The 12081-nt window shown below is 33.6% G+C and overlaps 1 protein-coding gene, 9 non-coding genes and 1 pseudogene across 10 annotated transcripts in view; all 11 read left to right on the plus strand.

The window, feature by feature from the left end:
- The window catches only part of LOC123861923 (uncharacterized), a 110949-nt gene that overhangs the window by 61597 nt on the left and 37271 nt on the right, over positions 1–12081 (plus strand). Inside the window, exons 20-29 of the mRNA XM_064571586.1 lie at positions 623–664; positions 1710–1784; positions 2651–2712; positions 3614–3684; positions 4398–4478; positions 5258–5337; positions 6391–6498; positions 7389–7473; positions 10428–10496; positions 11393–11475. The gene's annotated coding sequence lies outside the window, so the exon portion shown is untranslated. The remainder of the gene's footprint in view (positions 1–622; positions 665–1709; positions 1785–2650; positions 2713–3613; positions 3685–4397; positions 4479–5257; positions 5338–6390; positions 6499–7388; positions 7474–10427; positions 10497–11392; positions 11476–12081) is intronic.
- Positions 1182–1256, plus strand: LOC123862699 (small nucleolar RNA SNORD113/SNORD114 family). Its single transcript, XR_006795377.1, has one exon. It is a non-coding gene; the product is annotated as a small nucleolar RNA SNORD113/SNORD114 family (small nucleolar RNA).
- LOC123862694 (small nucleolar RNA SNORD113/SNORD114 family) lies at positions 2081–2155 on the plus strand. Its single transcript, XR_006795372.1, has one exon. It is a non-coding gene; the product is annotated as a small nucleolar RNA SNORD113/SNORD114 family (small nucleolar RNA).
- LOC123862702 (small nucleolar RNA SNORD113/SNORD114 family) lies at positions 3038–3112 on the plus strand. Its single transcript, XR_006795380.1, has one exon. It is a non-coding gene; the product is annotated as a small nucleolar RNA SNORD113/SNORD114 family (small nucleolar RNA).
- On the plus strand, positions 4026–4100 carry LOC123862711 (small nucleolar RNA SNORD113/SNORD114 family). The gene has a single exon (XR_006795388.1). It is a non-coding gene; the product is annotated as a small nucleolar RNA SNORD113/SNORD114 family (small nucleolar RNA).
- LOC123862717 (small nucleolar RNA SNORD113/SNORD114 family) lies at positions 4794–4863 on the plus strand (annotated as a pseudogene).
- Positions 5686–5760, plus strand: LOC123862689 (small nucleolar RNA SNORD113/SNORD114 family). The gene has a single exon (XR_006795368.1). It is a non-coding gene; the product is annotated as a small nucleolar RNA SNORD113/SNORD114 family (small nucleolar RNA).
- LOC123862712 (small nucleolar RNA SNORD113/SNORD114 family) lies at positions 6839–6913 on the plus strand. Its single transcript, XR_006795389.1, has one exon. It is a non-coding gene; the product is annotated as a small nucleolar RNA SNORD113/SNORD114 family (small nucleolar RNA).
- LOC123862695 (small nucleolar RNA SNORD113/SNORD114 family) lies at positions 7806–7880 on the plus strand. Its single transcript, XR_006795373.1, has one exon. It is a non-coding gene; the product is annotated as a small nucleolar RNA SNORD113/SNORD114 family (small nucleolar RNA).
- LOC123862734 (small nucleolar RNA SNORD113/SNORD114 family) lies at positions 10834–10907 on the plus strand. The gene has a single exon (XR_006795407.1). It is a non-coding gene; the product is annotated as a small nucleolar RNA SNORD113/SNORD114 family (small nucleolar RNA).
- On the plus strand, positions 11814–11888 carry LOC123862704 (small nucleolar RNA SNORD113/SNORD114 family). Its single transcript, XR_006795382.1, has one exon. It is a non-coding gene; the product is annotated as a small nucleolar RNA SNORD113/SNORD114 family (small nucleolar RNA).

Raw genomic sequence — 12081 nt, forward strand, 5'->3', positions numbered from 1 at the left:
TTAATCAATTATTTGGATTATGAGAAGCATGTGTTATGAAGCAAGGACGGTGATTAATCCAGTTCTACACAATTGCTCTCCAGATAAAGAAAATAAGTCTTATGCTCTTAAATTTGGGGAATGGTGAATATATTTAGATAGGATTTCTTTTTCTGGTGTGGTGAAGTTTCTTTAAAAAAGCAGAAGATAAATGACTCCATATGTAACTGTGTTCCTACATACACATGTAGAGGTGGGATAAGGATGCACAATTGTTGAGAATGTGCTGGACTCTAGGATTCAGATTAGCCTAGTTCTTTCCAAGCAAGATCCATTTAGAAAGAAGATAGAGTGTCACCTGGCCGAGTAGGGGACATAGAAACAGATATGAGTAGTAGTCATGGTTCTTATTCTTTTATCTGGTGCTGGTTTCAGAGGAGTTCGTTATATCAGTTAAATGTAATGGGTGGATCAATCAAGCAATAAATATGCTGTTTTGAGTTTTAATACGTAACAGGCACTAAGGTTTATTTCTAATCATTTATTGTTGACTTGACCTAAAATATCTGAATCTAGGCTGTTCTATATCTATCATCTATATCATTGAATCTATTTGCTTTTATATTTGCTTTATACTCTACAGAATGGATGCATGATGAATTAATTATGGAGTGTAGAAACTTATGTAAGTAACAGTCAAGGTAATTGCTTCTCGTTCGGCAGTCTGTCTTGGGTATAACTCCATTATTGAAAGGGAATAAATTGCTACATATACAAATAAAATGAATGAAGGTCATGTATGAGCCAGTTCAGCACATCCGTGGTCAATTAAAGAGAAAAAAGCAAGACCATTTTATTCATTTTCACAGTTAATTATTCAATTAATTAGTGTAAAATGTATTATTCAATTTCAATTTTGAGTCACAGTTGATTTAAACCTCCCTTTATTTATGGAGACATTATTTGGTCACATTCAAATAGTGAAATGGTGTTAATATGAAGTATTGTATTAATCTCTATAGGAAATATTATGGACAATTACGATATAATCAGTGGTATGTAATTCTGTACAGAAATGTTAGAGATATTCAAGGATCTTGTCTCAAGTTTTCATGACCTTTATGCATTTTATTATCATTAGGGTATTGATGAATTAATCATTAAAACATGTGCACATGATTGAAGATAATGAGGGCCAATCCTGGACCAATGATGATGACTGGTGGAGTATGAGTCATAGATGATGAATACTATGTAACTGGAACTCTGAGGTCCAGCACAATAAGAAATCTAGTCTATATCTTCTGCTGGAAATGATCCAATGAAGAGTTGTTAGGAATATTTAAAGATCTTCTTAGTTTTTGTGTTCACAGAATTTGATTCTATTATTGTAACTGGATAAATAAAGCAAGAAAATAAAGCATTATCCAATTTTGAAAATATATGGTGAGGCCAGAAATGTTATTAATATATATTAAAAACACTGACTTCCATTAGGAAATAAATGTCCTAAAGGTGTTATCTCTTTGGCTAAGGTTGATATATACAGTGTAAATCATAGCCTATTTTCTTGTTTGGCCAGGGCCTTGTTCAACGTTGTTTGTTACCTCAAGAAAAATACATAACAATTTAATACATACTTAAATGACAAATAAAATGAAAGGAGGCATGCAAGGATAAATGGAGAGAATATTTCAAATCTTTTTTATCATCTGTTTTTATACTCTCAGAATGGATGCTCCCAGCCAATTTAAGCATCTCCATGGTCTTGAGCTCTCTGGTTGCCTAGGAGCCTAGAGATCAATGTGAGTATGGTCTAAGAATTTGTCGTGGTTTTGGTCCTTTTTAAAGGATCCATGAAAGCCAACCATGGCCCAGTGATCAATATGGCATTGTCCTGAACACTATTGTTGATGATTGCAAAATTAAGAATGATTAATGAGAGAATCGATGTAGTAAATGATCCTGTAGGTAGCTATTAGAGATACTTAAAAATCTTGTTCTTAAGTTTTTGTGATTCAAAATTACCTAATTACTAATGAAATGAGGAATTAATCAGTAAACAAATGTAGAAATTAGTGGAGAAAAAGAGGGCCAGTTCTGGACCAATGATGACAAAGGGTGGCGTATGAGTCATGGATGATGAATATTACGTGTCTGAAACTCTGAGGTCCAACAAATAAGAAATCTAGGCATTCATTCTGTTGGAAATAATCCTGTGGACAGATATTAGGAATACACAAGGATTTTGTTATTTTACTACGTATACCTGGTTTCGATTTCATATCTATAAATGGTCAATGATAGAACCATAAATCAATATATAAATCAGTAAATATAAAAAGATGAAGCATTGTTAAACTAAAAAAATGTGGTGAGGCAAGAAATACTATTAATATTAATTGAAATCACAGAAGTCCATTAAGAATTAAATGGATCAACTGTTACCTCTGTGCAGGGATCATACAGGCACTGATTAATAATAGTCACTTTGGTTGTCACAGACCAGTCTCATGGGCGAATTTGTTCATTTTGTTAAGAGGAAACTAAAAAAATATTATGAAAAATTAATAAATAATCAAATGGGCGAGTCAATGAAATGTGAAAGCAAGGGTAAATGAAGAGAATGTCTCAATTTTTTAAATAATCTCTTCTGCTTTGTACTCCTCAGAATGGATATACTTGAGCTGATTCCCTGTGGTTGGCTCCATTGTTAGGAACACAGACACGAATGTGAGTAATAGTTATGATGCTCTTAGTTTGAATGGTTATTTTTTAAAAAGAATATTCAGTGTTTTAATAAGATGTATTTTGTATAAGCAAAGAAAGCCAACTGTGGCCCAATGAGAAATATGCTACTATATGAAAAATTGAGGATAATTAATATAAGAAATATACTAAAGTGGTAAATGATTGTATAGGCAGATGTAGGGATATTTAGGGCCTTTATTCTTGTTTTTTTTTTAAATCATAGGTATTTGTTTTATTATTATCAGGGAATTGGTAAATTAATTCATAAACAAATATTGATGAAAGTGAAGAATAAGAGGCTCAAGCTTGGATCAATGATGATGGCTGGTGGCGTATGAATCATGCATAATGAATGATACGTGTCTGGAACTCTGAGGTCCAACAAAGAAAATCTAGTTTACTGCCTCTATTGGAAATGGCCCTATAGACAGATGTTAAGAATATATAAGGACCATGTTCTTGGTCTTTTTGTTCATGGATTTTGATTCTGTTATCATAATTGGATATATTAAAATTATAAACAATTAATAAAAAATATAAATATGAATAAGTAAAACATTGTTCAATCATGCAAATGTGTCATGACATAAGAGAATCTATTAATAGATGTTAAAAAACATTGAGTCAATTAAGAAAGACATGGTTCAAAAGTGTGACTTCTTTGGCTAATGATTATATAGAAAGTACACGTAATGATCATTGTTCCTGTTCAGGCTCAGTGACAAATTTGATTTTCATTTTCTTAAGGGAAATAATAATAAATATAACCCCCAAATAATAAATACCTAAATTACTGACTAAACAAAAGGTGAAATGGAAGGATTAATGGAGAGATAATCTCTCTCTCTTTTTTTTTTCATCTTCTCTGCTCTGTACTTCTCAGAGTGGCCACACCAAGCTGATTAAAGCATCTTCCGTGATTATGAGCTCTATATGTAGGAGATGGAGACCAGTGTGAGTACAAACTTCTTATCTTATTTTGGTGGTTTGTTTAGGAGTTAGGTATAATATTAAGAAATACTTAAATTTAATAAAAAAAGGCCAACCATGGTCCCATGATAAATATAGAATTGACATGAAACATTATATTGATTAACTACTATTTGCAACGTTGTAGATGATTAATGAAATACATCTTCAAGGAGGCAATGATTCTATGGTCAGATGTTAGGGATGCTTAAGGGTCTTATTTTCAAGTGTTTTTGATTCATAGATGTTTATTTTATAGTCATTGATTTACTGATAAGTTAATCAGTAAAGAAATGTAGAAGTGAGTGAAGAAAAAGGGCCAGTGTTGAACCGATGATGACGGCTGGTGGCGTATGAGTCATGGATGATGAATACTATGTGTCGGGAACTCTGAGGTCCAACACAACAAGAAATCTAGTCTTTTTTCTCTGTTGGAAATGACCATAGTGATATTAATAACATACAAGGATCAAGTTCTTGGTCTTTGTGTTCATGGATTTTGATTCTTTTAGTATAAAGAAATGAAAGAATCAATAATCAAATATAAATAAATATGACTGTTAAGGATTGTAAATTATGAAAATTAATAAATAGCTAAGTGGATGAGTAAATGAAATGTGGAAAACAAAGACAATGAAGATAAGGTCTAATTTTTTTTTTTTTTTTTAATATCACCTTCTGTATTTTCCACTTCTCAGAAAGGATGCCCTGGAGCTGATTTCAGGATTCTATCATGGTCACAAGATGTCTGCTTGTCTATGTGTTTGGTGCATTGAAGGGTGAGTTTTTACGGGTATACACTCTGTATTTGAAAAGTATAAAATATAATAAAAGAAAGCCACCCATGGTCCATTGATAAATATGGATTTGGTATTACATTGCATTACATTGATTAGTCCCTGTATGAGACTTTAAGGGTGATTAATCAATGAAATATATTGATGTAGTAAATGATTCTATGGACAGATGTGGGACCATTCAAGGCCTATATTTTAGGTGTTTTTTTTTTGCTTCATAGGTATTTATTTTATTACTATCAGATAAATTGATGAATTAATAAAGGTAGATGAGAGTGAGGAAAAAAAGGCCAAGGGTGGACCAATGATGATGGCTGGTGTCGTATGAATCATGGTTGATGAATAGGTCTGGAACTCTGAGGTCCAACATAAAAAAAATCTAGTTTATTGCCTCTGTTGGAAATGATCCTATAGACAGATTTAGAATTTCACAGGGATCTTGTTCTGGGGTCTTTGTGTTCATGAATTTTGATTCTATTACAATAAGTGAATCAATAAAAGAAAAAATGTAGTAAGGCAAGAGTGAGAGAGAAATAGTTCATGGGTATTACCTCTACATAAGAATGTTGTTATAGATAATATAAACAATGGCCAGTATTCTTGTTCTGGATTAGTGGAGAGTTCAATGTTTGTTTTTCTTAAGAAAAAGTAAAATGCATATTACCCTGAATTAATATTACTGTGTAATGAAATGTAGTGAAAGGATCAATAGAGAATATGTCTCATTAATGTTATTATCTATTCTGCTTTTTACTTTTTAGAATGCACACACCCAAGGTGGTTTAAGTAGTATGCCTTGGCCAGTGATCTCTACATTTGCCTGTAGGAACATGGAACCAACGTGAGTAATAGTCAATGTTTTCACCTCACTTTGGGTGATTTCTTTAGGGGATTCTATTTAATATTTAAAAACAAGTATTCAGTGAAACAGAAAAGGCCAACCATGATCCAGTCATGAAATTGGAAATGTATGAAACATGATGTTGATTAATCTACCTTTACAACATTGAGGATGATTAATGGGAGGTATTTCAATGAGGCAATGATCCTAAAGAAAAATGATAGGGATACTGAAGGCCCTTGTCCTTGGGCTTTTGTGATTCATAGGTATTTATTTAATTACCATAGTGAGTTGATGAATTGATCCTTAAAAAATGTATATGAGAATAAAGAAAAGGAGGCCTGTGCATGGACCAATGATGACAGCTGGTGGCGTATGAGTCATATACGATGAATGCTACGTGTCTGGAAGTCTGAGGTCCAACACAATGATCCTGTGGATCAATGTTAGGATTATACAAGAATATTGTTCTAGTAATCATGGATTCATGAATTTCTTTCTTTTTTTTTTTTAAAAGATTTTATTTATTTATTTGACAGACAGAGACATAGTGAGCGAGGGAACACAAGCAGGGGGAGTGGGAGAGGGAGAAGCAGACTTCCCACAGAGCAGGCAGCCCGATGCGGGGCTCGATCCCAGGACCCCGGGATCATGACCTGAGCTGAAGGCAGACACTTAACGACTGAGCCACCCAGGCACCCCAGATTCATGAATTTCTATGTTATTTATATATATGAATGGATCACTGATAGGGCCAATAAATAAATATATAATTAAATAAAACCATGGAAGAAGCCTTGCCAACTATGAATATATATATATGTGGTGAGGCAAGAACTATTAATATAAACTAAAGAAACCAATGCAGGTTAAGAGATAAATGGACCAAGAGTGTTCCCTATTTTTCTAAGGAACATAACATTACATTTATATTTATGCTTACATATGTGTATAAATTATGAAAAATAATAAGGACCTTTATGATTGGGTAAATGAAATGAGGAAAACAAGGACCATTTTAGAGAAGGCCTCAATTTTTTTTTTAATCACCAGCTCTGCTCTGTACTCCTCAGAATGGGTGATGACTTCAGTGCATTGAAGCATCTTCCATGGTCCTGAGCTCTGTGGTTGCCTCTTGGTGTAACGAGCACAGAGACCAATGTGAGTAATAGTTTCATGTCTGCATTGGAGAATTTATTTTCAGTATTCACTATATTATTAAAAGTGTGAAATATAATAAGAAATGCCAACCATCAGGAATGATAAATACGGGATTGGTCTGCTGCATTGTATGTATTAATCCATATATGGAACTTTGAATAATTAATTAATGAAAGAGATATATCAATGTGGCAGATAATCCTATAGGCAGATATAGAATATTCACGGTTCTTATTCGGGTTTTTGTGAACCATAGAATTTTAGGAATTAATATTAGTGAATTCATGTATTGGTCAGTGAACTTATACAGATGAGAATGAAGAGAAAAGAGGTCCAGATTTGGACAAATGATGACAGTTGGTGGCGTATGAGTCACAGATGATGAATATTACATGTCTGAAACTCTGAGGTTCAATAAAAAAAGAAAGCAAATCTATTGTGTCTGTTTGACATGATATTATAGACAAATATTAGGAAAATAAAAGAATAATTCTCTTGTTTTGTGTTTAGGAGTTTTGATTTTAATGTAAAAAATGGCCTAAAGACATAATCAGTGTACAAGTACAAATAAGATAGAGTGAAATATGTTTGCTTTTAGTTTATGTGGTGAGGTGATAAAAGCTATTAACATATATTGAAAATGCTGCAGTTCATTAAGAAATGTAAATGGTTCACATGTCTTACTCTTTGGCTGAGAATGATACATAGACAATAACAGCCAAAGTTCTTATTTTATGTTAGTGTTAGGTTTGCTATTGTTTGTTTTATTTTGAGAAAAATAATAAATATGATCCCAATTCACTGTATTCCCAAATGACTAACTGAAGATGGAATGTATGAATCAATAATCTCTCAGTCTGTTATTGTCTGTTCTGCTTTGTATTCCTCAGAATGGATAAATTTGAACTTACATAGTCATTTGGCCGTGATCAGGTGCTCATGGATGCTCCTGTGTGTAAGAGCATGGAGAACAATGTGAGTGACAGTCAGATTCTTCTGGTTTAGAATTTTTGTATAGGATATTCAGTATCATATTAGAAATTCAAGGAATTCTAAACATAGCTCAATGGTAAATATGGTGTTGACAGGAAACATTATGATAACTAATCAATATGTTCCCAATGAGCATCATTAGGCAAATAAGTATATTCAGTGAGGCAAAAGATTCTATAGACAGTTGTTAGGGATACTTAAAGATCTTGTCCTTGAGTTTTGTGATTCACAGATACTTATTCTATTATATCAGTGACTTGATAAATTGACAATAAGCAAATGTAAACGAGAATGAAGAAAAGGAGATCTGAGTGTGGACCAATGATGACAGCTGGTGGCGTATGAGTCATATACAATGAATGCTATGTGTCTGGAAGTCTGAGGTCCATCCAACACAAAGATACCTAGTCTAGTCCCTCTGTTCAAAGTGTTCCTATAGACAGAGGTCAGGAATATACAAGGAACTTGTTCTTATTCTTTGTGATAATGAATTTTTAGAAATATTATAAAAGTATCAATGGCAAAATAAATGTATAAATGAATAAAGATGAAGAGGGTTAAGTATTGTTCATAATTAAAATACGTAGTAAGGAGAAATAATATGTTAGAATGGATAATAAATGGATCAAGTGCATTTTACCTTTTTGACTAAGGATGATATAGACAGTGATCAGTAATAGTTAATTATTGAGTCATGGGAATAAAAGGGTACAAATTAAGGAATATAGTCAATGATATTGTAATAGCATATTGAGCATAGCATAATGTATAGCGAAGTTGGATCATGTGTTGTGCACCTGAAACTAATGTAGCATTGTGTGTCAACTATACTCACAAATTTTGAAAAAATTTTTAGATGTAAATTCAATTTAATTAATGTATAGTGTATTATTAGTTTCAGAGGTAGAATTTAGTGATTCATCAGTTGCACATAACAACATGTGCTTATTACTTCAAGTGCCCTCAATGCCCATCACCCAGTTACCCCATCACCCCACCCAACTACCCTTCAGCAACCCTCAGCTTGTTTCCTGTAAAGAGTCTCTTATGGTTTATCTCCCTCTCTGTTTTCACCTTATTTTCTTTTTCCTTTGCCTATGTTCATCTGTTTTTTTCTTAAATTCCACATATGAGTGAAATCATATGGTACATGTTTTTCTCTGACTGACTTATTTTGTTTAGCATAATACCCTCTAGTTCCATCCACACTGTTGCAAACGGCAGGATTTCATTCTTTTTGATGGCTGAGTGATATTCCATTGTGTGTGTATATATATATATATATATACATACACCACATCTTCTTTATCCATTCATCTGTTGATGGACATCTTGGCTCTTTCCACAGTTTGGCTACTGTCGACGTTGCTGCTATAAACATTGGGGTGCATGTGCCCCTTCTAATCACTATGTATCCTTTGCATAAATAATACGAGTAGTGGCAATTGCTAAGTCATAGGGTAGTTCTATTTTTTAAAAAATTTAAATTCAATTAATTAGCATATAGTGTATTACTAGTTTCAGAGGTAGAGTTCAGTGATTCATCAGTCTTTTTTTTTTTTAAAGATTTTATTTATTTATTTGACAGAGAGAGAGAGACAGTGAGAGAGGAACACAAACAGGGGGAGTGGGAGAGGGAGAAGAAGGCTTCCCACCAAGCAGGGAGCCCCATGTGGGGCTCCATCCCAGGACCCTAGGATCACTACCTCAGCCGAAGGCAGACGCTTAATGACTGAATCACCCAAGCACCCCCCCTTTTTAAAATAAGATTTTATTTATTTATTTGATACAGAGAAAGAGACAGTGAGAGAGGACTATCAGTCTTATATAAATATAATACCCAGTGCTCATTACATCATGTGCCCTTCTTAATGTTCATCACCCAGTTACCCCATCCCCTCACTCCCTTCCCTCAAGCAGGCCTCAGTTTGTTTCCTAGAGTTAAGAGTCTCTTATGGTTTGTCTCTCTCTCTGATTTTGTCTTGTTTTATTCTTTCCCTCCTTTGCCCTATGATCCTCTGCTTTGTTTCTTAAATTCCACATATGAGTGAAATCGTGATAATTGTCTTTCTCTGATTGACTATTTCGCTTAGCATAACACCCTCTAATTCCATCCACATCCTTGCAAATGCCGAGATTTATTTTTTGATGGCTGAGTATTATTCCATTGTATATATACACCCATCTTCTTTATCCATTCATCTGTCGATGGACATCTGAGCTCTTTCCATAGTTTGGCTATTGTGGACATTGCTGCTATAAACACTGGGATGCAGGTGCCCCTTCGAATCACTACGTTTGTATCCTTTGGATAAATACCCAGTAGTGCAATTGCTGGGTTGTAGGGTAGCTCTATTTTTAACTTTTTGAAGAACCTCCATACTGTTTTCCAGACTGGCTGCAAAGGAATGAAGTAGTCATCTGTGCTGCGATGCAGATGTGCCTTGAAAACATTGTGCTAAGTGAAAGAAGGCAGACAGAAAAGGTCACATCATGCCTGACTCCATTTATACAAAATATCCAATGTAGATAAATCCACAGAGAGAGAATAAAGATTGGTAGTTGCCCGGGGCTGGAGGCAGGAGGAGTAGGGAAAGACTGCTTAATGAGTATGGGATTTTATTGTGGAGTGATGAAAGTGGTTTGAAACTACATAGAAATAGTAGTTTCACAATATTGTGAAAATATTGAATGTTACTAATTTGTTAACTTTAAATGACTTATTTTATCTCAAAAAATGAGAGATCTTTATTTTAAAAACTCAATTATTACACTGAGAAACTTGAAAGTTTGATGTTTATTTTATGACGGGCAAATAAATATTACTATACATTAGTAAATACCTTAATGTCTACATATACGAAGGGTGGAAAGTTTGGATCAATGGAGAGAATGTCTTAATCTTTTTATCACCTTTTCTAATTGGTACTCTTCAGAATGGAACTCCAAGCTGATTGGCCATGGTCAAGATTGTCTTGTTGCTTCTGTGTTGGAAAGAGACCAAGGTGAGTAATGGTCAAAGTTGTCATCTTAGATTGGGTCATTTGTTTAAAGGTATTCATTGAATTATTAAAAAGTATGAAACATAATTTTCAGAAGCTAACTATGTCCCAGTGAGAAATATTGTATCAGCCATGGTGTTGATTAACCAATAATGGCAATATAGAGGTCGATTACTGAAACAGAATCAGTCTCTGTGGGAAATGATTCTATAAAGGGATTTTAGAGATCTGAAAGGATCTTCTTGGATTTTGTGAATCATGTATTTATTTTATTACTATTAATGGGTTAATGATTTATTTGATAAGTGTAGAAATGAATGAAGAAAAAGAGACCCAAACTTGAACCTTTGGTGGCAACTGGTAGCATATGTGTCTGGATGGTGAATAATATGTGCCTGGGATTCTGAGGTCCAACACGAGATGGCATTAGTCAGATCCGTCTTGTGGACATGCTATTTTAGACAGATACTGGGAATATATAAGGGTCATCCTTTTGCCTTGGTTTTATCGATTTAGATTTAGTATTATAAATGGCTCAATGATAACACTATTAATGAACTATACAAAAATAAAAAAAAAGAGTGAAGCGTTGTCCAGCTGTGAATATATGTGGTGAGGCAAGAATTATTATTACTAAAAATTGAAAATACTGATGCCCCTTAAGAAATAAATGGATCAAGAGCATCACCTCTTTCACTAAGGATCATAAAAACTCCTAAGTATGAGTCAACTGTAGTTTTTAGGTCAGTCTTAAATTTGAGGTGGTTCCTTTTGTTAAGAGAATGAAAATTAATAAATTCCTAAATGATAGAATGAATGCAATGTGGAAAAGAAAGGTCAATTCAGATGAGGTTTCTGATTTTCTTTTATATAACATGCTTTGCTTTCTATTCCCCCAGGACATCCTCAAGCTGGTTGAAGATTTCTTTCTTGGTCACAAGCTCTCTGGTTGCATCTGTGTTTCAGGTGTACAGAGACCAATGTGAGTAATAAATCTCATGTTTTCATTTGACAGGTTGTAAAAAAAAAAAGGGGTGTTTACTGTGTTATTAATAGTGTGAATATAATTCGAAAGGCTGATCATGGCCAGTGATAAATACTGGAGTATTACCAAGTGTTACATTTATTAATGCATTTATGATACATTAAGAATGATTAATGAAAAAGATTATATCAATGTGATAAATGATTCTAGGGACAGATGTAGAATATTCAATGTTCTTATTCATTTTTTTGTGAATCATTGGGTTTTTAAAATTAATATTAGTGAATTAAGGAATTAAATAATATACAGAAAATGAAGAAAAAGGGGCTGAAATATGGACCAATGATGATGGCTGGTGGCGTAGGAGTCATGGACGATGAATACTACGTGTCTGGAACTCTGAGGTCCAGTGCAAAAGGAAATATAATCTATTACTGTCTCAAATTATTATGTAGACTGATTTTAGAACTGTAAAGGGACCATTTTCTTTCATTGTTTTCTTGAATTTTGATTCTTTTATTATCAGTGGATCAATTTAAGAATCAATGTACAAATACTGAAAAGTAAAAATTAAGGGCATGAAGCATATGCACTCTCAATGTA

The sequence above is a fragment of the Mirounga angustirostris genome, unplaced genomic scaffold, assembly GCF_029215605.1.
Source record: "Mirounga angustirostris isolate CCGP_5_RB_7025 unplaced genomic scaffold, mMirAng1.0.hap1 SCAF_9, whole genome shotgun sequence".
NCBI lineage: Eukaryota > Metazoa > Chordata > Mammalia > Carnivora > Phocidae > Mirounga > Mirounga angustirostris.